General features: G+C 39.1%; 1 protein-coding gene and 1 non-coding gene across 5 annotated transcripts in view; one reads left to right on the top strand and one right to left on the bottom strand.

Annotated features, from left to right (window-relative positions):
• The window catches only part of DNAJB4 (DnaJ heat shock protein family (Hsp40) member B4), a 45,735-nt gene that overhangs the window by 18,535 nt on the left and 907 nt on the right, over positions 1 to 26,293 (bottom strand). For 2 of the 4 annotated variants that reach the window (XM_087448607.1, XM_087448611.1), the window contains one exon: positions 25,264 to 25,596. The exons of the other annotated variants lie outside the window; for them this stretch is intronic. The gene's annotated coding sequence lies outside the window, so the exon portion shown is untranslated. Of the gene's footprint in view, positions 1 to 25,263; positions 25,597 to 26,293 lie in introns of those variants that run through there. 4 annotated transcript variants of the gene reach the window in all.
• LOC147918079 (U6 spliceosomal RNA) lies at positions 7,766 to 7,872 on the top strand. The gene has a single exon (XR_015549328.1). It is a non-coding gene; the product is annotated as a U6 spliceosomal RNA (small nuclear RNA).

Here is a 26,293-nt window from a genome sequence, read left to right on the forward strand (position 1 = left end):
ATCAGGGGGCCCAGAGAACAAGCAGTTTATTAAGACTTTAAGCTACAAATTGGGTGAAAAACAGTTAACCCATTCCTTTCTATACATGCCAAAATGCCCTATTCCGTCGCTGGGTAAGGACGTACTACATAAATTGGGAGCCTCCATTTATTTGGAAGGAGACCAAATGAAGGTAAATGTCCCCTCAGCCTTTGGTCACTAGCTGATTATGCACCAGCTCCCAGACAAAAGGGACTGAATCAAAAGATTTAAATGGAAACTTAACGAAATTACTCGGGTTTGGGCCCAACAAAGAGTGGGGCATGCAGTCCAAGCGAACCCCATAATTGTCCAACTAAAACCTAGGCACAAGTGCCCAAATATTAAACAATATCCTCTCGGATAGGATGCCCTAAACAGCATGGCCACTGTCATAAAAAAACTTGATTGATCAAGGCCTCATCAGGCCATGCCGACTGGCACGTAACACTCCAACCCTCCCAGTCAAAAAGCCAACTGGGGAATACTGGAGGTACAGGAGAACAACTAGAGTATGCCCTTTAGGTGGGGGAAACAGTGAGGGCACTCACAGTGTATGGCAACCAGGTCCTGCCCAGCCCCATGGACCTGGCCCTCCATCCCTTCCAGCCTGGTGACCGGGTATACCTAGAACATGGAAAACTAGGAGCCCACAGGACCAGCTCACTCCTAAGCGGAACTGGCCTTATTTGGTGATTCTAACCACTCACTCTGCCCTAAAATTACAGGGAGTCACCCGTTGGGTGCACCATACCCAAGTCAAGAGAGCCCCCAAACCAGAAAACTCAGAAACTCCAAGCCATCCTGACGTAACGAGAAAACTCAGAAACTCCAAGCCATCCTGACTTCTCCTATCAGCCCCTTGCAGAACTGAAGCTCTTATTCCAGAGACACAAAGATAAGTCCTTGGTGGGTTGGCATCCAACCCCTTGTGGAGATGCTGGGACTCCTTCTGTCATCTCTCATAACCATACTTATTCTCACCCTGACCTGTACTCCCCCTGGAGTGCTTATTTCCAATTGCTTTTGCCTAAACTGCTCACAGCCCTTCCAAGATGCACCTACTCCTTAAGGTTATGCAAACAGCACTGGCATCATCAAAGACAATGCCACTAGGCTACTAGAAAAGGCTAATTGGTTAAATGAAAAAGGCCAACCAGACCTAACAAAACAGATGTAGAGTGGGGTTAAACAGGCTCTTCCCAGCCTGACCTGGTTTCTACCACTTGGGGCCTCTGCTGGCTATTCTGATTCTTCTACTCTTTGGACCTTGCATTCTAAACTGTCTGGTTTCCTTTGTTAGCAAAAGCCTAGACTCTATTAAATTCCAAATGGTAGTAACCCAGGGATGAGAGATTGGGAGTCCAACCGGTGACAACCAAACGTACCTAAAAGTTGCTAGGGGTAAGTTCCACTCCTCTATGGGCCCTTATGACGATGCTCCTGGTCAGCTGGAAGTAGGGAAGACAGATCTTCACCCACTGCCCCTCAAGAATGAGGAGCAGGACACAGTCAGAGGGATTTTGTCACCCAGAGAAGTCCTTAAAACATTTTCCACGTCTAATGCTTTGTTTTAAGTTGGGCTTGCTTATAGGAACCAAAGCCAAAGCACAAAACCAGTCCAAACCAGAAAGGTCCAAGATGGCGATGGGGTGCTGTGTGCAAGAAGGGAAGATCTGCGCATGCCCCAAATGCTCCCACCCCGAGCAATGATGCAGAGACCCCTCCCCACTTCACATCCCATAAGAACCCTGCTCACCTTCCCTTCGAGGAGAAGGTGTTTCAGAGTATGAGCTCTCCTTCTCCATACTCCTTGATCAACGAATAAAGTTTCTGCTCTGCTATTTCAAACTCGGTCTCATTCTATTGGCACAAGCAACTCTGGGTAAAAGGACCCACTTGTGGATCACCAGCCCCTCAGGGCTCGGTAACAGTAGTGGCAGCCGTTAGGGAAAATGGAGCAGAAAAGAGATGTGAATAAAGCTCATTTAATAAATGTGTTTTTAAAAGTAATAATAAAAACAAAACCAAAAAAACTGCGTAATACTAGTCTATTTGAAACATTATTTAGAAATCACATAAATCCCTGCTTACTTGTCTTTACAGGTATGCATATGTGTGGCAGAAAGTCTGAAGAGAACAAAAACTAGCTTAAGTTAGTAACACTTATACATTTTTTTCTTAAATTTCTTTAAGGCTGCTATATTTTTACACAAGATATGAATAGTGTTTCTATTTTTTTTTTTTTTTTGTGAGGAAGATCAGCCCTGAGCTAACATCTGCCAATCCTCCTCTTTTTGCTGACAAGACTGGCCCTGGGCTAACATCTGTGCCCATCTTCCTCCACTTTATGTGGGACGCTGCCACAGCATGGCTTGACAAGCGGTGCGTTGGTGTGCACCCAGGATCCAAACCAGTGAACCCCGGGCCACCACAGCGGAGTGTGCACACTTAACTGCTTGCGCCACTGGGCCAGCCCCTAGTGTTTCTATTTTTAAATTTCTACTTTACTACTTAAACATTAATGAGATTATTCCATGAAAACACAATTCTCTTCCCTTTTATAAATGAAAATTACAGAGTCAGATTCTTCTCCTTAATGTTTACAAGGTCAAGTTCTTATGCTGGGGTACGGGTCGTTCATCTCTAACTGAAGGCAAGTTAAAAACATATTTTAAAGAAATAATTTTAATTTTTTCAACCAAATCAGAAAACTTATGCATGTTTGTTATTTTGTTTATCAAAGTATGTGACAAAGGTGTGGGCCTTAGACTTAACCTCTCTGTGCCTCAATTTTCTCATCTGGCAAATGAGAGTTAACATTAATACCAACTTCAGAGAGCTGTTGTGAGGATTAATGAAATAAATGTCTGATGCACTTAAACATGATTGGCACATAGTGAGAACTATGGAAGTGTTAGCTACTCTTACAATGACGATCTTGTTACTGCACAAAATTGGGGTTCTCTTGCCCAATGCGCATAAATGGCAAACTAATTACAACATCAGCCTTTGGGAAAAGAGATCAGCTTTATTCTGCCACATTGACCTGCAGGGAGACAGGGCATATGCCCTCTGACTTGCCTGTCCAATTCAGGATTTGGGGTGAAATTTAAGAGGTTAGGGAGAACAGGCTGGCATGAGAAAACACTAGTGGGACAGGTTTTAACTGGTGGGCTTCAAGCATTTATGGTAAGGTTTTATACAAAGTTCTGGGTAGAACTTTTTTTTTTTTCCCTGAGGAAGATTGGCCCTGAGCTAACATCTGTTGCCAATCTACCCCCTTTTTTCTTTTTTTTTCTCCCCCAAAACCCCAGCAGATAGTTGTATGTCATAGTTGTACATCCTTCTACTTGCTGTTATGTGGGACACTGCCTCAGCATGGCTCGATGAGCAGTGTGTAGGTCTGTGCCCAGGATCCAAACCGGTGAACCCTGGGCTGCCAAAGCAGAGCACGCAAACTTAACTGCTAATGCCACTGCGCCAGCCCCTATGGTAAGCTTTTAAACATTTATGATGAGGTTCTAAACTTTTATGATAGGGTTTGAAACATTTATGATGAGGTGAGGAAGAAATTTTAACACCAGATCTTCCTGAATTAGGGAACCCTTGCTTCTGATAAGAGTCTGACTTTCAAATTCCAGTCAGGTCCCAATCCTTTGGTTCTGGATCTTTGGTTCTGTGGTCATTTCAGGTCAAGACTTCTTCTTCTAAGCAAGCTCTGGCTATGTGACTTTGCACATTTTCTGAAAGACAATTCTTAATCTGTTGATAAGAGATGGGGTTAGTTGAACCAGTCCAGGAGCAATTACAATCTCATCCTATGAACTAGAATTTTTTTCCTAGGAAAAAGATTACTATACTATATGTATAACAAAATGGCCTTATTTACAAGCACACACCTCTACACACACAAAAGCTGTCCAACTAAGAATAAATGGTTCTTTCCAAATATTCCTGTTAATACTTGCTACGTATTATCTTGACTCTCTGTTAAAATCTAAAATCATTAAAACTTTACATTGGTAGCATTTTTGTATTTCAAATGCACGCATTTGTATTTCAAATGTGTTGTATTTCAAAAACAGTTATCAAGACAGTGTGGTATTGGTGAAAGAACAGGCAAACATAGATCAACGGTACAGAATAGGGAGCCCCAAACTAGACTCATATAAATATAGTCAACTGTTCTTTGACAAAAGAGCAAAGGCAATACAATGGATACGACACCCATTTATGATAAAAACTCTGAATAAAACGGGTACAAAAGGCAAGTACCTCAACATACTAAAGGCCATATATGACAAACCCACAGCCAACATCATACTCAATGGGGAAAAACTGAAACCCATCCCTCTGTGAACAGGAACAAGAAAAGGGTGCCCACTCTTGCCACTCTTATTCAACATAGTACTGGAGGTTTTGGCCAGAGCAGTTAGTCAAGAAAAAGGAATAAAAGGAATCCAAATAGGCAACAAAGAAGTGAAACTCTCACTGTTTGCAGATGACATGATTTTATATATAGAAAACCATAAAGAATCCATCAGAAAACTATTAGAAATAATCAACAACTATAGCAAAGTTGCAGGGTACGAAATCAACTTACAAAAATCAGTTGCATTTCTATACTCTAACAACAAACTAAGAGAAAGAGAACTCGAGAAGACAATCCCATTTGCAATCACAACAAAAAGAATAAAATACCTAGGAAAAAATTTAACCAAGGAGGTGAAAGACCTATACAACGAAAACTGTAAGACATTATTGAAAGAAATCGATGACATGAAGAAATGGAAAGATATTCCTTGCATATGGATTGGAAGAATAAATATACTTAAAATGTCCATACTACCTAAAGCAATCTACAGATTCAATGCAATCCCAATCAGAATCCCAATGACATTCTTCACGGAAGGAGAACAAAGAATCCTAAAATTCATATGGGGCAACAAAAGACCCCAATCCTGAGAAAAAAGCTAAAGCAATCCTGAGAAAAAAGAACAAAGCTGGAGGCATCACAATCCCTCACTTGAAAATATACTACAAAGCTATAGTAATCAAAACAGCAGGATAGTGGTACAAAGACAGGCACACAGATGAACGAACAGAATTGAAAACCCAGAAATAAAACCACACATCTACAGTCGACAAAGGAGCCAAGAACATACAATGGAGAAAGGAGAGTCTCTTCAATAAATGGTGCTGGGAAAACTGGACAGACACATGCAAAAGAATTAAAGTAGACCATTATCTTACACCATACACAAAAATTAACTCAAAGTGGATTAAAGACTTCAAGGTAAGATGTGAAACCATGAAACTCCTAGAAGAAAATATAGTCGGTATACTCTTTGACATCGGTCTTAGAAGGATCTTTTTGAATCCTATATCTGCTCAGACAAGGGAAACAAAAGAAAAAATAAAGAAATGGGACGTAATCAGACTAAAGAGCTTCTACAAGGCAAAGGAAACCAGGAACAAAGACAATCCACTAACTGGGAGAAAATATTTGCATATCATATATCTGACAAGGGGTTAATCTCCAAAATATATAAAGAACTCACAGAAGTGAACAACAAAAAAACAAACCCAATCAAAAATTCGGCAGAGGATATGAACATTTTTCCAAAGAATATATACAGATGGCCAATAGGCACATGAAAAGATGTTCAACATCACTAATCATCAGAGAAATGCAAATCAAAAGTACACTGAGAAACCACCTTACACTCGTTAGAAGGGCTATAACCACCAAGACAAAAAATAAGAAAGGGCCGGGGGCCGGCCCAGTGGCACAGCCATTAAGTGTATGCGCTCCGCTTTGGCAGCCTGGGGTTCACAGGTTTGGATCCCGGGTGCGCACCAATGTACCGCTTGTCAAGCCACACTGTGACGGCGTCCCATATAAAGTAGACGAAGATGGGCACGGACGTTATCCCAGGGCCAATCTTCCTCAGCAAAAAAGCAGAGGATTGTGATCGGGTGTTAGCTCAGGGCTAGTCTTCCTCACAAAAAAAAATTAAAATTAAAAAATAAGGGGTCAGCCAGGTGGTGTAGTGGTTAAGTTCACGCACTATGCTTTGGCAGCCTGGGGTTTGTGGGTTGGGATCCTGGGCGCGGACTGACACACCACTTGTCAAGCTGTGCTGTGTCGGCGTCCCATATAAAGTAGAGGAAGATGGGCATAGATGTTAGCCCAGGGCCAATCTTCCTCAGCAAAAAGAGGAGGACTGGCAACAGATGTTAGCTCAGAGCTAATCTTCCTCACCAAAAAAAAAAAAAACAAAAAAAAAACATTGGAAAGGATGTGGAGAAAAGGGACACCTCATACACTTTTGGTGGGGATGCAAGATGGTGCAGCCACTAAGGAAAACAGTATGGAGATTTCACAAAAAATTAAAAATAGAAATACCATATGACCCAGCTATCCTACTACTGGGTATTTATCCAAAGAACTTGAAATCAACAATTCAAACTTATGCAGCCCTATGTTCAGTGCTGCCTTATTCACAATAGCCAAGACGTGGAAGCAACCCAAGTACCAACAGACTGATGAATGGATAAACACGTGGCATGTATATACAATGGAATACTACTCAGCCATAAAAAAAGACAAAATTGTCCTATTTGTAACAACACGGATGGACCTTGAGGGTATTATGTTAAGCAAAATAAGCCAGACAGAGAAAGATAAACACTGCATGATTTCACTCATATGTGAAAGATAAACAAACACAGGGACAAAGAGAACAGATCAGTAGGGATGGGGGTTGGGGAGTGGGCATAAGGGGTAAAAGGGTACATATATACAGTGACGGACAAATAATAATGTACCAATGAAATTTCACAATGTTATAAACTATTATGACCTCAATAAAACAATTTAAAAAAAAAAGAAACAGTAAAGAAAAAAATCATTTCCTTTTTTGGGAGTGTAGAACTAATTTTATTCTGTGGTGACATTAAAGTATATCCTAATAAAACAGCCTTTCTTTCTTATCTTCTTTTACAAGTCACTGAAAAGCTTACTAGAGGATTAGTGAACTTACAGTGAGTTAATCTCATCCTTTCCTAGCATTCGGGAATCACTTCAAGTATTCTCTACAGCACTTTTCAATATTGAATCAGAGAGCCAAAAGAAACTATAGAATTTCGAGGTCTTTTTAAAGATCTTGTAAATTCATATTTGATTATAACACTCTGATTATGTTGAAAGATCACATAATCTGGAACAGTGCTGTCCCACAGAAACATAAAGTGAGCTACAAATGCAAGCCACATATGTAATTTAACATTTCTAGAATCCACATTTTAATAAAAGTAAAAAGAAATATGTGAAATTAGTTTTAATAATGTATTTTATTTAACCCAATAACTACAAGATCTTATCACTGCAATATGTAATCAACATAAAAATTATCAAGATATTTTACATTCTTTTTTTTTGTACTAAGTCTTCAGAATCCAGTGTTAATTTTACACTTACACAACATCTCAATTCAGATAGCCACAGACAGTACATTTCAGGTACTCAGCTTCACGTGGTTAGTGGCTACTGTATTAGACAGTGTAGATCTGGAGGTTTCTTCTAATTACCAGTGCTACGACCCAATTTTTCAGAAACCTCAACCTATGAACTTAAGTACACCACACATACACATTTCTCACAAGCACATTTAGGGGAAACAAAATCTTCACAGATGAACTCTAAAGAAAAGTTCATTTTTACTCATAAAATAGTATTCTAGTGCTTGTTTCAGCAGCACACGTACTACACCTAGAATGATACAGAGAAGATTAGCACGATCCCTGTGCAAGAATGACATGCAAATTTGTGAAGCATTCCATATTTTAAAAAAAGATAAATATGTGAGGTGATAGATATGTTATAATTAACTAGAGGGGAGGGATCCTTTCACAATGTACACATCTATCAAATTATCACAATGTACACTTCAAATATCCTATAATTTTGCCAATTATATCTCACTAAAATTGAAAAATAAAACTATTCAATTTTTCATCTACGAAAAAAGGTACTTCTGAGGATTTTTTTTCAAAATAATACTTTATATTCAGTGTAGAGTAGTGGTAATGGCTCTATTTACACATGCTCACTCAGTATAAACTTTCACAATGTGGAAAGTAGAAAAGCAATACTAGGAAATGAGGAATTTAGGTGATTTTCACTTGATTCTTTTCTAAAGTTTCTCCTCTCACAAGTAGCCAGAGAAGGCATCAGAATAACTTGGAAAACTTAATTGGCTGGCCAGAGGGGAGTGGTCTGTGGCCAGTGTGAAACCAAACCAGCTCCTCAGAGTAAGGCAAGTAGTAGAGAAAAAAAAGTCTGTAGCAAGAAAGAAGGCAGGAAATAAGGCAGGAAAGGAGAGCATAGGCTGCTGTTTAACCAAACTATTAGGCTTTTGGCTGAGACTGCAATAAACTGATTATCTAGCAAGTCTGTTTAGCTCTCCAACTGTTCACAACTCTACAATGATTTAATTTAAATCAGTACCTAACCTTAACTATGAAATATCTTTTTTATTTTTTTTTTTTAAAGATTTTATTTATTCAGTTTTTTCCCCCCAAAGCCCCAGTAGATAGTTGTATGTCATAGGTTCACATCCTTCTAGTTGCTGTACGTGGGACTCGGCCTCGCGTTGGACAGAGAAGTGGTGCCTCGGGGCGCTCCCGGGATCCGAACCCGGGCCGCCAGCATCAGAGCGCGCGCACTTAACCGCTAAGCCACGGAGCCGGCCCCTGAAATATCTTTATAATAGGCTGCATCCATGAAAGCATAATAATTAAACCACTGCTACTGTGGAGGCTTAACTATGATGCAAAGACTTTATTGCAACCTACCAAATATTAAGTATTAGGACAGGTATAAAAATAAGCCAACGTGTGCTACAGTATTCACCAACTACTATAAAATTAGGCCACTGACTGCCTAATTCCAAATACAATGAGACCAAACTATTATAATTGCTTAAAGAAAGACATTTATAGATAAAAGAAAAAAAGTAAGATTTCAAGAATAATTTAATTTTAAATGGATGGGTTACAATGTTTGAGTTTTTAATATTTTTTAACTATTGCCTTTTTATTATGTAGGCTAAATCAGCAAGTCAAGGCAACAGTTATTGAGACTCTACTGTGTTATGTGCCATGAAGGATAAAATAGTATAATGCATAGCCCTGTTGTCAGGAGTTTATGATATATAAAATAACACCCACGTCTATTGCTGCTTTCGCCATACAGTGGCAGAACTGAGTAGCTGCAGCAGAGACTGTATGACCCACAAAGCCTAAAAATTTACTGTCTGCCCCTTAACAGAAAAGTCTGTCAACCACTACTCTATACAAATTATTCTTCACTGGCGGGAGAGGGTAGTCTAAAAAAGCAATAAACACAATAAAATTTTATTAAATCTAGCGAACTTTTTAAAAACTATAGTTTTCACTATAAACACTCAGCTTTCACTATAAAGCATCAGACTGGCTGATGGTAAACCTGTACACTAATTCTCAACCTAGGCATGTCTGCTAAGAGAAATATATTAGAATATTTAGGATGGTAAGTTGTTTCTCAAAAGGAGCGCATGTGTTTTAAAAGGTTGACAAAGACTTTTTTTTTTTTTTTTTTTTTGTGAGGAAGATCAGCCCTGAGCTAACATCCGTGCTAATCCTCCTCTTTTTGCTGAGGAAGACTGGCTCTGAGCTAACATCCATTGCCAATCCTCCTCCTTTTTTTTTTTCCTTCCCCAAAGCCCCAGTAGATAGTTGTATGTCATAGTTGCACATCCTTCTAGTTGCTGTATGTGGGACGCGGCCTCAGCATGGCCGGAGAAGCTGTGCCTCGGTGCGCGCCCAGGATCTGACCCCGGGCCGCCAGCAGCGGAGCACCCACACCTAACCGCTAAGCCACGGGGCTGGCCCGACAAAGACTTTAATAATCATATCTCTATACTGTCCAGCTTGACCATCCTCATCTAACTCATCACTCCTGTCCATAAATGACTTTGGTTACTTCCCAAAATCAAATTTATCCTGCAAGTAGTTAATTCTCATTTTTTGCCATACCTACGTTCTATAATGTTGCTGTGGATGCTGAATTTATGAATACTGAATCATTGCCTCTAAGGGAAATGCAGGGTTAAGTCAACTCATCAATACATAATCTTGTGTTATGTGTGTTTCTGCTTAAAGACACTTTATTTAACATAACATTGCAATTCATGGCCAATAGCGCTATAACTCATGCCTGAGTAAAGCTTATCTAGCACATGTAGTCTCTCCATAAGGCACATCACAGCCTCCTTGTGCTTAGGAACGCTAGATAGCATTTCAGCACTTTGCTGAAATTTCTTTAAACTGCAAAATCACCAGCAAAAAGCACAAAAAATGCAAAATTACACTAGATCGACCACAAGGACTTGTTTATGAGAACTGAAATAAGAAAGCTAAACACTGCCTTGTTGGATCTCAGCTGGGAACACAGGACTCAAATTTTTCTGCTGCTCTGCCCATGCACATGTCTGCAAACGACCGGGAAAGCACCGGAGCACCGATTTCGGAGTTATAAATAAATTTTAGTAAACGGGCAAATTTGCAAGAATAGAATTGGTGAATAATGAAGGATTAACTGTATAATGATATACTACTACTGATAATCTTCTAAGTTAATGATGATCAGTTACAAAAATTATTTTTGAGCAACAGCAACAATAAGTACGCAGTCATCCAAAGTAACGTCTTTGAAGTGATATTTCTTTGGTAGGTATAAAGCAAGTGGTGTGTGTGTATTCCCCTCCTCCCCATTCCACACAGCTTACTCCTGCTTTGAGACTCAGCCTCTAGTTGGGCAAATTTGACCCCCGGCTTGGGTTAGGTTTCCCTGACCTTGAGTTCCCACATTTCCCCCAGTATGTCTACTCTATCACTTATCACAACTATATAACCATTTGTTTGCTTATGCCTTCCTTACCCACTGAGTTGTAACCTCCCTGGGAGATCCTGGTTTTTCTTCCCTAGAACATTTTTTTTCTAGTACAAGGCCTTATTTATATTACACTGCAGTTCAATTAACTTTTACTGAGTAAATAATCCAACGAAATGAGAAATTACAAGGACCTAAAGTATGATGACTACGATATAAAAAGATAAATGGGTAAATTTAAGTAATAAAGAGGTAGAATATAGACAATTTGCCAACAAACTGTATTTGGCAATTTGGAAGGATTCTAGATTGCCCTGGGGCCAGCCCTGTGGTGCAAGCGGTTAAGTGCACGCGCTCCGCTGCGGCAGCCCGGGGTTCGCCGGTTCGGATCCCGGGTGCGCACCAATGCACTGCTTGTCAAGCCATGCTGTGGCGGCATCCCATATAAAGTAGAGGAAGATGGGCACGAATGTTAGCCCAGGGCCAGTCTTCCTCAGCAAAAAAGAGGAGGATTGGCACTGGATGTTAGCTCAAGGCTGGTTCTCCTCACAAAAAAAAAAAATAGATTGCCCTGGTTTCTAGACTGAACAAAGGAGTGCACAGTTGGGCCACTAATGAAAGTACAGAATGTAGGAAGAGTACATTTGAAGGGAAAGATGAGTTCTGTTTAGAACATGCCTATAACCCTATTGATCACCCTTTCACCTATGCTACTTCTATGCTTGGTAAATGTTACTGCTTGATTAGACTGCATTCCTAACTACTACCTCTGTTGTAGTAACTTACTTCTCTAGCTAACTCCCCAACTATAATCTAAGATCATACAGGGCAAGGTTTGTTTAATTTTTGACTCCCCAAAACCCAGTACAACAATATTCAATTGAATTGAATGTGAATGAAGATGTCCAGGAGAGAGCTGGATATTCTAAACTGGGGCTTAGGAAAGAAGTCTTAGCTTGAGACAAAGATTTAGAAAAGATCAAACACAGGTGGTATTTTAAAGTATAAAAGAGAAATAATTTTTGAAAGAATCAAAGACAGTACTTTGGGATGATCAGCATTTAAGGGGCACAACACTCAACAGGAGACAAATGAAAAACAATGAGAAGGAACAATCATAGATGAGCCAGGTGAGAATGGTATGGCAAACATTACTGATTACAAACCAAACAGCCACTCCTATCTTCTTTCTGGCTAATGGATAGCTAATTTCTTCCAGAATAGAGTAATAACTCAAGGAAGGTGGCAGCTTCTCCCAGTTCCTGGGGAATGACTCATGGTTAGTCTAAGTCAATCACAGTATAGTAATCAGTTTTCCTTTTGCCAGTGATTGTTATAGGGATGGCCAATGAGACGTAAAGGAAATGCTCTGGGGAACTTTGGGCAGATTGTCCTCCCTATAAAGAACTACCTACCTAGGAGAAACCCCAGCACTGCCTCTCTGCTTTTGGATGATGAAAATACAATGCTTGTAATACAATGCTTGCTATCTTACAAACCTGAGAATAAACATCTGTGACACAGTGAGAATGGCAGAGTACAAAGAAAGCAAGAGCCTGGGTCTTTGATAGTGCTGTTGCATCTCTGAATCAATCTTGGAACCACCTATCACTGAACTTATTGTTAGAGATTCTGTTACTTGGAGGTGCAAGCATACTGATACCACCAGTATCCCACAACCAAAAGAAGGACAGTGTTTCATGAAGGATACAGGAAAGTCAAGAATGGTGATAGAAAAGTACTCACAAGAGTGAGAATGAATTTGGCTGCAGTAGTTATAGCTAATCATGGTAAGCACTCAAAAAACATTAACTATGTGCAAGCATTATTCTAAAAACTTAATACATATAACTTCATTTAATCTCTCACAACAATCCAGTGAGGCAGATGGAATTGTGGGCAAAAACCAGAATCTAGTGAATTGAACAATAAGAGGAATATGAAAATGGAATAGTAAATTTAGACATTTCAAGAAAGTCATCTGAAGGAAAGGCAAGTTGTAATAAGGGAGGGATAAAGAAGGTTTTTAAGATGGTCAAGAGAGGAGGAAAACAATATAGAAGAAAATGAGATATAAAATAATACATAAAATACATAAGAAAAGAAATAATTGCTTAAGTAAGGTCTCAAAGAAGACAGGAGGGCTTGGTACCAAGAGTACAAGATGAAATTTTAACAAAATTAGAAGTAGGCTCTGAGATAAAAGAAAATAAATAAGGACAAATTTGTAAATTTGAAGGTAAGAGGACTAGGAAGACCAAGAAGTTCACAGACGCTATCAATTCTCTTAAAAAATTTTTTTAAAAAGGACAGCCACTACTAAAGAGCTGAGAATAAAAGTAGAGCATTTGATAAGAATGGTGATCGTCTGGCATAGCAGTTATGGGAAATAGGAAGGAAACTGATCAGAAAAAAATAAAGGATTATTAAATCTCACTGAGGACCCAGCCGAAACCAGAAACCATGAGGAATGGACATTCATTTCATTCATTTCTTCACAAACATTTTATTAAAGACCTTCCATGTGCCAAGGCACCTTTCTAGATACTGGGGACAGAGTATGAACAAAAATCCCTGCTTCATATACTTTACATTCTAATGGGGGAAAATATAATTTTAAAATATTTTAATAATTAAAAACATTAAAAAAATACTATATGAAATGTTAGATGGTGGAAGGAGCTAAGGAAAATCAAGTAGGAAAGGGAAATAAGAGATTTAAGATTTTAATTCTCTTTGGGGCCAGAAATGGCTTCACAGAGAAAATGCCATTTGCACTATGATCTGAAAAGAGGAAAGGGGGAAAGCTACATATATATGTGGGGGTAGAACATATCAGGCAGAGGAAAATATCAAGTACAAAAGCCTGGAGGTGAGGGAATGCCAGCCAGTCATCTCTGAGGTGCAGCTGTGTCAGAATGATGGGGTGGGGGTAGTGAAGGGGCTGGGAGATGGTCAGAGAAATAACAGGTGGCTAGACAGTGTAGAGCCTTGTAGAATATAAGACTTTGACTTGGACTGAGGGAAGATGAGAAGCCACTGGCAAATTTTATGCAGAAGAACGATGGGATCGCTTTGGCTTCTATGTTAAGAAAAGAGTGGGGAATCATGGTGGGCAAGTACAGAAGATCAATAAGAATGTAGTGCAATAATCCAGGTGGCTTGGACCATGATGTAGCAGTGGAAGTGCTATTTTATTTATTTTAAAGGTAGTTAATAGGATTTCCTGATGAATCAGATAGGGGATATGAGAGAAATCAATAATGAATCCAAGGTTTTTCAGCTTCAGCAAACTGAAAGAAAAGAATTGCTATTTACTAAAATAGGAAGACAAGAGCTGGAGGGAGAAATTAGGGAGTTCAATATTGGACATATTAAGTTTAAGATGCCTATCAAACTTACAAATGGTAATGTCTAATAGGCAGTTAGATATATAAGTCTGGTATTCTCAGAAGCAGTCAAGAGGGAAGATAAAAAATTGTGAGTAGAGGTCATCTTTAAAACCACAAGACTAAAGAAGATTATATTAGAGTGAATGTAGATAGAAAAAAAAAGGTCCAAGGACAAAGTCCTAAGATTCAGAAATGTAGCAGTAATAGTAACTACTACTAGGAAGATGGGGCCTTTTCCTTAGCCCCAGGAGATGAATCTTAATTATTCAAAACCAGGTAGGATACTTGCTGGAGTAAGCCTGTGACTCAGCTCTGGTCAGCACAAGGTTAGTCCGATTGGCATCCAGGGGAAGTGGGTAGTAGAAAGGTTTCCTTGCTTTTGAAGAGAAGAAACTTTCTTCTTCCACTTTACAATCATGACTGCATAACACCAGGAACTGTGGCAACCATTATGCAATCATTACGAGCACTAAGCCACATGCAGAGGATGGCAGAGGGCAAAGATGAAAAAAACATGGGACACCTCATGTATCGTTAAGCTGCTAAACCAACTAGCCCTAGAGCCACTCTGTGCCTGAATTTTTTGGTTATTATTTAATAAGGGTTTTCATTACTTATGGGCAATAATACCTGGTTATGATAATCTCATTTAATTTTCATAACACAGGGTAACAAAGAACAAACTGAGATTCAAAAGAGGTTAAACTTGGCAAGGCTCAATAACTTGGCACTAAGGTAGCAAACGGTGAATTGAAGCTCATCTAACTGCAAAATCTATTTTAAGTGATTACGAGTTGTGGATTTACAGAATGGACACAACTGAAAGACAAAGGGGAATGGGAGTTGAGAATTCTTCACGTGACTGGTAAAGTGAGGCCAGGAAGTAACACAGATTGAAAAAAAAGGGCAGTGTCAAAAGACTAGAAGAACAGATGGAGTACATTAGTAAACAAGCTAAAGTAATGAGAGGTCTTCTCGAGAGAAGAATACTGGAGTTGAAGATTTTTATTGTTTGAGTAGTCTGGATGAAGACTAGATGTAGGCTGTAACCATGAGTAGGGAGGGAACTGCATTTTGAGTGGTCAAGGATTGATTTAGCTAATATTTATTAACATCTACTATGTGGCACATTGTTTTATGCACTTGTAATACAGTGGTGACTAAAACAGACAAGGTGCCCTGTGAAGCTCACACTCTGTTGTAAAGCACAGACAATAAACAAGCAAACAACTAGAACTTTGGTATGTACGGAGTTTTGGGCCAACACAGAGGCGCTCAGTGGTATCTGATTTGAGATGAAGATCCCTGGTTGTGGTCTGGCTAGCAACTGAGGCTTTTACTCAGGGTTACAAAGAGAACACAAGAAATGAATGACAATCAGGATGACAAGGACTAGCGATTATGTGATTATTTCAAATAATTTTACATACTCAAACTATGTAAACGTTTAATGAATGAATGATCTAACATTAAGTTTTCCCCATTCCAACTCTTCAACTCACTGCTTAATAAATTACACACTACTCTTTTTTCGACTGATGCAAATGACTATCTGAAAACAAATACGGAGTCTTTGCAAAGTGATTCATGGTTTCATTCAACATCCACTCACTAGAATAAGCTCCATGAAGGTGGATATTTGTCTATTTTGCCCACTATTGTACCTCCAGCACCTAGTACAATGCCAAGCATTTTTACTGAATTGAATAAATGAACAGATTAATAAGCACCTACTAGATGCCAGGTATTATGTTAATCTCAAAGGTAAATAAGACAGTTCCTGCTCTTAAGGAGTTTACCATTTAAAGGCTCTAACTAAAATCTCTTGATCTTCACTTATATCAAAGTACAAAGGTAAGGAGCAAGGCTGTTAAAAATCTAAAGTAACATCTGTCTTGGATAAAAGGAATTTATTGTAGGTTTCATATGATTTAAATTTAAAAAGTAAACTACCATTCTATCTTGAAAAATTAGTATTTGTATCATTAGGTACTACCATTAGATGACCTGTTATAAACAATGATTATAAGTCACAGGAAAACAGTAATTTCAGATGCTTCTTTTAAAAATTTTAATTCTTTTCCTTCTCAAGTCCTTTCAAATACATTTTTAAAAAAATGAAGTGAGATTATCAGTTAATATGAAGCAACATAAAAGAACAAACAGAATCAGAAGGCAAATTCCAAAGAGATCACTGCTATAAATAGAGACATGGAAATGTCAGGAGAAGCAAAGTTCCACTAAAAAACAACAACAAAACTGTATGCCAAGTGAGTTTTATATCTCATACCCACCCATCTTCAGTTAAGTATTCCATTAGCAAAGATCCTCCGTCTTCCAATAATCTACTTCAAAACGTAAATGTTAAGAGTAAAAGATGTCCTGATTACGAAAATCAAGATGTTTTTGGTTCTGCACAGATTCTTCTTCCATTTGTAGCTAAGAAGCAGAAAACTTCCATCTGAAACTTTAACCCAATTCCTGCTGCTTCATATAGAAGTAATTTCATATCGAAATAAAGAGCACCGGATTAGGAATCTAGTCTTGGCTCTGCAATTAATCTTGTCACTTTGTACACGGCACTCAAGCAATCTGGGTGACAATTTTCTCCACCATAAAATGAAAGAAACACTAGATAATCTTCAAGGTCTTTCCAAGTCGGATATTCTAAGGAAAGCTTGAGTGAAGCTACTCTTCATTGAAATCTGGCCCCAAAGGTCCCCAACATTCATATGCACATGTTCACCAATTTGCTGAGCTCTAGCTTTGCGGGAAAATGATAAGTATGACAGCAAAGAACTCAATTCGATATTTATTAAGCTTTTACCAACATAAAAGCACTAACCTACACCGGGCAAACCAAAGAGTAAGATCCACTCCTTGACTAGCCCTCTTATACAGAGGAAAACAGGGAGAGGACAAGATCTCTGCATTCAGAATATTTACTACAGTCTAGCTAAGGAAAAAAAATTTAATTTAGCTTAATTCTGCAAACATTTATTACTTTTTTTGCATAAAAGGACAGTTTCCAAACTTTGATGAGCCTAAGAATCAACTATGATGCTTTTTTTTTTTTTTAATGTTGACTTCCCAAAACATGATTCACTAGGTCCAGGTGGGACCCAAGTATCCACAGTTATTTATTTATTTTTTTTTGTGAGGAACATCAGCCCTGAGCTGACATCCATGCTAATCCTCCTCTTTTTGCTGAGGAAGATCAGCTCTGAGCTAATATCTATTGCCAATCCTCCTCCTTTTTTTTGTCCCCCCAAAGCCCCAGTAGATAGTTGTATGTCATAGTTGTACATCCTTCTAGTTGCTGTATGTGGGACACAGCCTCAGCATGGCTGGAGAAGCGGTGCGCTGGTGCGTGCCCAGGATCAGAACCCGGGTCGCCAGTAGTGAAGCGCGTGCACTTAACCGCTAAGCCATGAGGCCGGCCCTATCCACAGTTTTAAAAAGCACCCCGATGATGCTGGTGACCCTTGTTTAAGAAACAGTGCCCTAGCCTAGATCAACAAAAAGTTGACAGGGTTCAAAAATAGAAAATGTTTCTAGACCTTGAGTTCTCAAGACTATATGCCCATAACAACTAGAGAACAAACTGCAAGGCATTAAAAATAAGCAAAAGTCTGACAGAGCATGTAAATTTCAGTTATATTTCAGTGGTTCTCAAGTATGGGTTGCATTTTAAGGATCAATCTAGGAAGTTTTTACATAGACCAACACAGACCAATTAAATCAGAGTCTCTGGGAGGGGCTGAGGCTCAGCCTTCACTTTTTAAAAAAGCTCCCTATAACCAATGCAGACAACCACTGAATTAAGTAAAACATCACTGGAATTGGTTAGTCAGGTTAAGTTTCATGAAAAAAGATGATTTTTTATCTGGGTCTTTATTGGGCTAAAAAAACTTAAAGAGATAAATGTAACAGAGAAGGCAGGCAATGATGTATAAATGTATGATCCAAGTAGGGAAAGAAAAAATAAACACATTTCTGACCACAAAATAAAGAGAGAATAAGAACAGTAAACATATGAATTTATTTTAGACATTTTGGTTTTGAGGCAACATGCAAAATGAGTCTTGGAGGTAAGTGCAGACACAGGTTTGGAAACATACTTGGGGAATAAGTATAGGATCAATTGAAAGTAAATTATGAGGGCCGGCCCCGTGGCTTAGCGGTTAAGTGCGTGCGCTCCGCTGCTGGCGGCCCGGGTTCGGATCCCGGGCGCGCACCGACGCACCGCTTCCCCGGCCAAGCTGAGGCCGCGTCCCACGTACAGCAACTAGAAGGCTGTGCAACGATGATATACAACTATCTACTGGGGCTTTGGGCGGGGGGGGAAAGTAAATTATGAAACCATATATATATATATTCTGCAGTTTCATTAATATTATATTCTGCAACATTATATATCAGCTTTACTATAAGTTATTGGAATGCATGTTATAGAATTAGGTAAAATCACTCAAGAACTGGGTGGTCAAGGCCAGTTTTTTGAGACAGATGCTTTCAGGAGTCCCAAACTTTCAACCTAGCATTATCCCTAAAGTAATGAGAAGCTGGGTGTATTATGGCTTCCCAGCAAACGCAGGTAGCTCTAAACTTTTCTCACTAAATACAGATACTCAATTTCCTATATATTGTCTGATGCTGCATTTTATCGCCTATGATCCTGGTCAAAGGGCAGATCCTGCTTACAGACAGGACGCCAACAGGTGTGTGCAACTAGCCAAATGCTCTATATATATTCTTCTTTTTCTTTTTATAATTTTATTTATTTATTTATTTTTCCCCCAAAGCCCCAGTAGACAGTTGTATGTCATAGCTGCACATCCTTCTAGTTGCTGTATGTGGGACACGGCCTCAGCATGGCCGGAGAAGCAGTGCGTCGGTGCATGCCCGGGATCCGAACCCGGGCCGCCAGCAGCGGAGCGCGTGCACTTAACCGCTAAGCCACGGGGCCGGCCCTCTATATATTTAAAGAGGCTCTTTGTATGATATAGTAAAGACGTTCCTTCTCTCATTAGATTTGAAGAACCCTGTAAAGTAGAGAATGGCACTTGAGCAAACCACTCCCTCCTCCCCCGTAAACCTTCTAACTTCACTGAAGAGTTCCTAAAGGGCAGAGAAAATTTATCTTATTTTCACAAAGAACCTTTGTCTCAAGAATTATTCTAAAAGATTAAACTATAAAGAATTTTACTCAGAATTCTCAGAAGAGTCTAATCTAAAAACTCTTGATATGCTTCTTTTGGCAGATGGGCTATTTTGTAGAGGAATGGAATATGCAGACAAACAGTACAAACACTATCATAGGTGCCGTGTGGTAATACCAGGGAAAAATTAAAATTAATCAATTCTATCTTTGTCTTGAAGAGGCTTACAATCTAGTTAGTGATGTGGACTACAAACACATAAACCCCTGAACAATGTATTTGAAAAATAACACAAATCATCATCAGATATATATACATATATACATACACACCATAAAGCACTACATACTTTAGTAAGGCATATTACTAATCCATCCAATGCAATTAACAATACAGAAAAACAAGCTGTTATCATGTTATACAACACACGGGCTCTTTTAAATTTTGTTAAGTAGTCTGTTTTTACTACCTTACATTAATAGCTTCCTTCCCATGGAGAATTTTGGCCTAAGTCTTGATAACAACTAATGCAGGGGCCAGCCAGGTGGCATGGTAGTTAAGTTCACACGCTCTGCTTTGGCAGCCCAGGGTTCGCTGGTTCAGATCCTGGGTATGGACCTATACACACTGCTCATCAAGCCATGCTGTGGAAGAATATCACATACAAAATAGAGGAAGACTGGCACGGACGTTAGCTCAGGGCCAATCTTCCTCACACACACACAAAAAAAACTAATCAAATACTTAAAAAATGTAACTAAGAAATACTAAGTTGTGAATCATATTCTAGAAATTATAAAGAGACACATTTCATTACTTGACTTTTTATAGATTCTTCCATTCTTTCACGCAAGGCAGCCTGAGTTCAAATCATAGCTCTAACACTTACTAACACGTGACCTTGGGCAAGTTAGTTAACTTATCTGTACTCCAGCAAAATGGAGATTTTAACAGCACCTACCTCATAAAGCCATTGTGAGAATAAACACATGTAAAGCACTTAGAACAGTGCCAGTATATAGCACTAGCTATTATTAGCTATTACTATGTTTTTAGAGTGTGCTATGCAGTAAAGACAGAAAAAGACACAGCCCTTACTGACATGGACCTTACAATCTAGTAGGAATTCCAAATAAATGATAAACGATATTATGGTATTATTACCATGGTATGGTACACAAGAACAAATAGGAATCCCTAAATTTGAGAGTTCTGGACAGGCATTCTGGAAAAATGGAAATCACCACGCAATAGTAAAATCAAAGAGGTAAGAATTGTTCCTGACAAAGAGAAAGATATGGGCAAAGGCGCAAGGGATCTACAGTTACGAATAAGCGGGAATGACAAGGAGGGCAAAAGGCTGGAGGGAGGGCAAATTAACAGTCAGGAGGGCTTCAGGTCTAACAGCCCTTCAATCAGGACACACTATCAAATTTGGCATCCAAATCAGAGAAGAAATTTCTAATAACTGAGAGTGAGATGCTACTATGGTAATTTCTGAAACGGAAAACAGACAGAAATCACTGTGTAAAAACATAAGACTTTTTATTATCCTTTACTGTTGGCTACTTTTCAAAAAAAGATTTAATTGCCTTCTCTTTTTGGTATGCTGGTAAAAGGAAGAAGTTGTATGATTTACCAAAGGGCACATGGGTCAGACGTGAATCTAGATCCTCTGGGACCAAGTTCAGAGTTTTTTTCACTATATAGGACTGTCTCCAGTTTCAGACATTGGTCAAACTGTTGTTCTCCACAATGTTCCCAAGTTACATTTGTGTTAACAACTTTGTCCTTTAAAATGCAAGAATTGGGGCCGGCCCCGTGGCGTAGCGGTTAAGTGCGTGCACTCCGCTGCTTGCTGCCCAGGGTTCGGATCCCAGGCGCGTACTGATGTACCCCTTGTCAGGTCACGCTGTGGCGGCATCCCATATAAAGTGGAGGAAGATGGGCACAGATGTTAGCCCAGGGCCGGTCTTACTCAGCAAAAAGAGGAGGATTGGCATGGATGTTACTCAGGGCTGATCTTCCTCACAAAAAATAAAAAAATAAAATAAAATAAAATGCAAGTATTTCCTGTTTCCATTCACACTTCTGTCTAAAATAGAATGCTAGAAACTCAATCAGAAGAGATATAAAAGTCATTAAGACCTATAACCAACTGAATGATCAAATACCCTAACAACATCCTAGACCATTTACTTTAATTTAAAGTGGGCATTTTCCTCCTTGTATCTAACCAGACGCAGTTGTGACTGTGCACTGAGAAAATACAGGCCTGGTATGAATGACACACAGAATGCAGCATGAAGTTATCAGATCCCTCAGGCTGAGAGCTGTTAGGAGGTAGGTGATGTGTATAAAGACAAGGCAGGAAGCCCATAGAATCACGCCACTCTAAAATGCCTGTTCATTCTAGAAGAAAACATAGGCAGCACGCTCTTCGACATCTGTCTTAGCAACATATTTTCAAGCACCATGTCTGACCGGGCAAGAGAAACAACAGAAAAAATAAGCAAATGGGACTACATCAAACTAAAAAGCTTCTGCACAGCAAAGGAAACCATCAACAAAAAAAGACAACCTAAAAATTGGGAGAAGATCTTTGCAAACCATACATCTGATAAGGGGTTAATCTCCAAAACATATAAAGAACTCACGCATCTCAACAACAACAACAAAACTAATAACCCAATTAAAAAACGGGCAAAAGACCTGAACAGACATTTCTCCAAAGAAGATCTACAGATGGCCAACAGGCACATGAAAAGATGTTCAACATCATTAACTATCAGAGAAATGCAAATCAAAACTACAATGAGGGCCGGCCCCGTGGCTTAGTGGTTAAGTGCGCGCGCTCTGCTGTTGGCGGCCCGGGTTTGGATCCCGGGCGCGCACCGACACGCCGCTTCTCCAGGCATGCTGAGGCCGCGTCCCACATACAGCAACTAGAAGGATGTGCAACTATGACGTACAACTATCTACTGGGGCTTTGGGGGAAAAATAAATAAATAAAATTATTAAAAAAAAAAACTACAATGAGCTATCACCTCACACGGGTCAGAATGGCTATAATCAACAAGACAGGAAACAACAAGGGATGGAGAGGATGTGGAGAGAAGGGAACTCTCATACACCACTGGTGGGAGTGCAAACTAGTGCAGCCACTATGGAAAACAGTATGGAGATTCCTCAAAAAATTAAGGATAGAACTACCATACGATGCAGCTATTCCACTGCTGGGTATTTATCCAAAGTACACGAAAACACCAATGCATCAAGATACACGCACCCCTGTGTTCATTGCAGCGTTATTCACAATAGCCAAGACTTGGAAGCAACCTAAGTGCCCACCAAGGGACGAATGGATAAAGAAGATGTGGTATATACACACAATGGAATACTACTCAGCCATAAGAAACAATGAAATCCAGCCATTTGTGACAATATGGATGGACGTTGAGGGTATTATGCAAAGTGAAATAAGTCAGAGGGAGAAGGTCAAATACCGTATGATCTCACTCATTAAGTAGTAGATAATAACAACAACAAACAAACACATAGGGACAGAGATTGGATAGGTGGTTACCAGAGGGGGAGGGGGGAGGGAGGAGGGCGAAAGGGATAATTATGCACATGTGTGTGGTGATGGGGTGTAATTAGTATTTGGGTGGTGAACATGAGAACATGACGTAATCCATGCAGAAAGAGAAGTATAATGATATACATCTGAAATTTATACAATGTTATAAACCAATGTTACTGCAATAAACAAAAAATTTAAAAAAATAAAAATAAATGTAAAAAAAAAATAAATAAAATGCCTGTTTAAAAAGTCATAATGGACTATTTTTCTCCAGTAGCTGTAAATAAGAATGTTAATATTTCACAGATTTAACAAAACCAATAGTGAAAAATTATGCTAAGAAAGAATCACTCAGTCATTTGGTAACCAAATAAATCAAAAGGTAAAATGAAGAAACTTGCAGTACATTTAGCAGCTCAACTTTTATCATCTTTACTAATCTTTTCATTCTGTAATTTGATAAATCTAAATACTCCCTGCCAGGCTTCTGTAAGCTCAAAAAGTGACTTTTACTTCATTCTGAGGGTGAAATATGGAATATCAATTTCTGTGATAAGAGTGTGACTGTAAAATATAATTCAGCTGAATATTTAGCCAATCTCTCAAAGCACAATAAACCAATTTTAGAGTAGGTATGATACATCCACTTTTAACAGGATTTATGTTGCAAATGGGAATAAACTTAGTCAAGAAAAGTCTGATTTCATCAGCTATAATGAAACTCTCTAGAGTAACCAGCAAAATACAAATAGCTTTGATTGAGTGGACTGAGAACTAACTCACATATAGCCTAATCAAAAGTCACTGGTTACAGTTTTCCCACAATGCAGTTGCTGTTGCAGGATTCTGGGTTTTACCAAAACTAAGATTTGAACATAGCTGTTTAATCCAAAAAACTTACAGAAATGGGGCCGGCCCCGTGGCTTAGTGGTTAAGTGCGCGTGCTCTGCTGCTGGCGGCCCGGGTTCGGATCCTGGGCGCGCACCGATGCACCGCTTCTCCAGCCATGCTGAGGCCGCGGACCCACATACAGCAACTAGAGGGATGTGCAGCTATGACATACAACTATCTACTGGGGCTTTGGGGGGAAAAATAAATAAAAAAAAAAATTTACAGAAATGGAGTACCACAGATTATCCTTTCCTGATTATGAAATACTGGAAGCTGAATTACATGTTTAATAATACCAATTTCCATTTGTATAGCATTTTCTGGTTTCTGAAGAGCTCACAGAGATTTCTCATTCAAGGACAGCAAGGCAGGTCATGATCATTATGTAGATGAGAAATCTGACACAGAGACCAAGTCACTTGCGCAAGGTCACAAAACCAACTAAAATGTAGAGGCAGATTTTTTTCATTCATTCAACAAATATCTAGAACGCTGAGACTATGTGTTAGACACTGGTCAATGGCAGAGATAGGCAAGGTCCTTGCTCTTTAGGAATTTACATTCTTATGGAAGAGAGACAATAAAGAAGTAAGCACATAGAACATAAGATAACTTCAGATAAATGCTACAAAGAGAACAGGGTAATAGAATAGAGAGTGATGCGCAGAATGGCACAACCAGAGGTCAGAGATGGTCTAAGGAAGTGACATCTGAACTGAGGCCTGAATGGTGAGGATAAATCACACATGTGAAAGTCTATAAGAGCACCTGGATAAGGCAGAAGAAAATCTAAGTATAAGTCCTAGAGGCAAGAAAGATCTTGGACAGCAAGGTGGCTGAAGTGGAATGAGAGAGAGGAGTGCTTAGAAACAGACGCCTGATTATATGAAGCCCTCGGGCCGCTCAAGGAGATAAGATTTAAAGTGCAATAGGAAAGACATAGGTGAGATGATCTGATTTATGTTTTAAAGAAATCATTCAAGTTACTATAACAAGAAACAACTGTAATACAATCAGGTAGAGGCACTCTTGAGCTTCAAAAGTACCGGTAGTGGTCTATTCCTTGGAGATCATTCCTAGAGAGTGGATACATGGGTACTTGTTACTCTGGAGACCTTGCATGTATATTATATACTTTTTTGTACAAAATTTCATTATTTTGAAAAGTGAATCAGAAAAGCAGAAAAACCAACTAGAATGCTACTGTAACAGTCCAGGACTGAGGTGATGGTAACTTGGGAGTAGTGGAGATAAAAAGTAATGGAATTTGGAATATACCTTGGAAGTATGGTAGGTCTTCTTAATGGATGGAGAGGCAGGGGCAGGAACCAAGGCTGACCAGTGGTTCTCAACGTGGGGTGACTTTGCTTCCCAGGGGACATGTGCAATGTCTGGAGACATTTTTGTTTGTCACAATTGGTAGTGCGATATGCTACTGGCATCTATGGGTAGAGGCCAAGGATGCTGCTAAACGTATTACAATGCACAGTAGTAGTGCAAAACAAAGAATTATCTGGCCAAAAAGTGTCAGTTGCGCTGAGGCTGAGAAATCCTGATACAGACTGACTCCAAATGGTTCCCATTCTAGAATACCCATACTTCCAGGAGAATCTACCAAAAAAAACCAGAAAAGGAAGTCCTTACTTATTTTCAATATTTAGAGACAACTACAATTGTGCTATACATGAAATAAAGTTTATTTGTTTGGAGGTAAACTATATCACTCTGTGGTTAACACTATGTTGATCAGAAGGACTGACTGGTATATAACTCTAAAATATAAAAAAATCAATTACTGATTAATAAATGCCATTTGCTGAACAGACTTTCTCAAAAGATAACCGAAAAAATTCTATTTAGCAATAACACCCAACAATGCTTATACAGTTTTTCTTTTTGTCAGTTATGCTTAAATCCATAGTTCAATACCTTCACTGCTTTTCCAAATACAAATTCCCCAATAATCTAAAGGGATGGCTATGAACACGAAAACAGATAATCAGAGCTATAAATGGGTAAGATGGTAGGAAAGCTCATTAGAGAGAAATGATGGTCCACCTTCATCTATGTGCATGTAACTGTTTAGTTATCTGACTTACGTTGGGCCTTTTGCAAGTGGGCCCATTAGTTCCAGCTATCAGGAAGACTGATACATTTCTCTCAATTACACTAAAACCAGCAATGGGAAAAGTATATACTTTTAGCCCCAATTCGCAAAACACAAAATGCCAAAGTTGGTAAAGTTCATTTTACCTCATTCTTTGTTATCTAAAGGGAAAGAATTTTGGAAAAAAAATCACTGTGATCG

The sequence above is a fragment of the Ceratotherium simum genome, chromosome 2 (genome assembly GCF_057802395.1).
Source record: "Ceratotherium simum simum isolate JZ-2026a chromosome 2, ASM5780239v1, whole genome shotgun sequence".
NCBI classification, from domain to species: domain Eukaryota; kingdom Metazoa; phylum Chordata; class Mammalia; order Perissodactyla; family Rhinocerotidae; genus Ceratotherium; species Ceratotherium simum.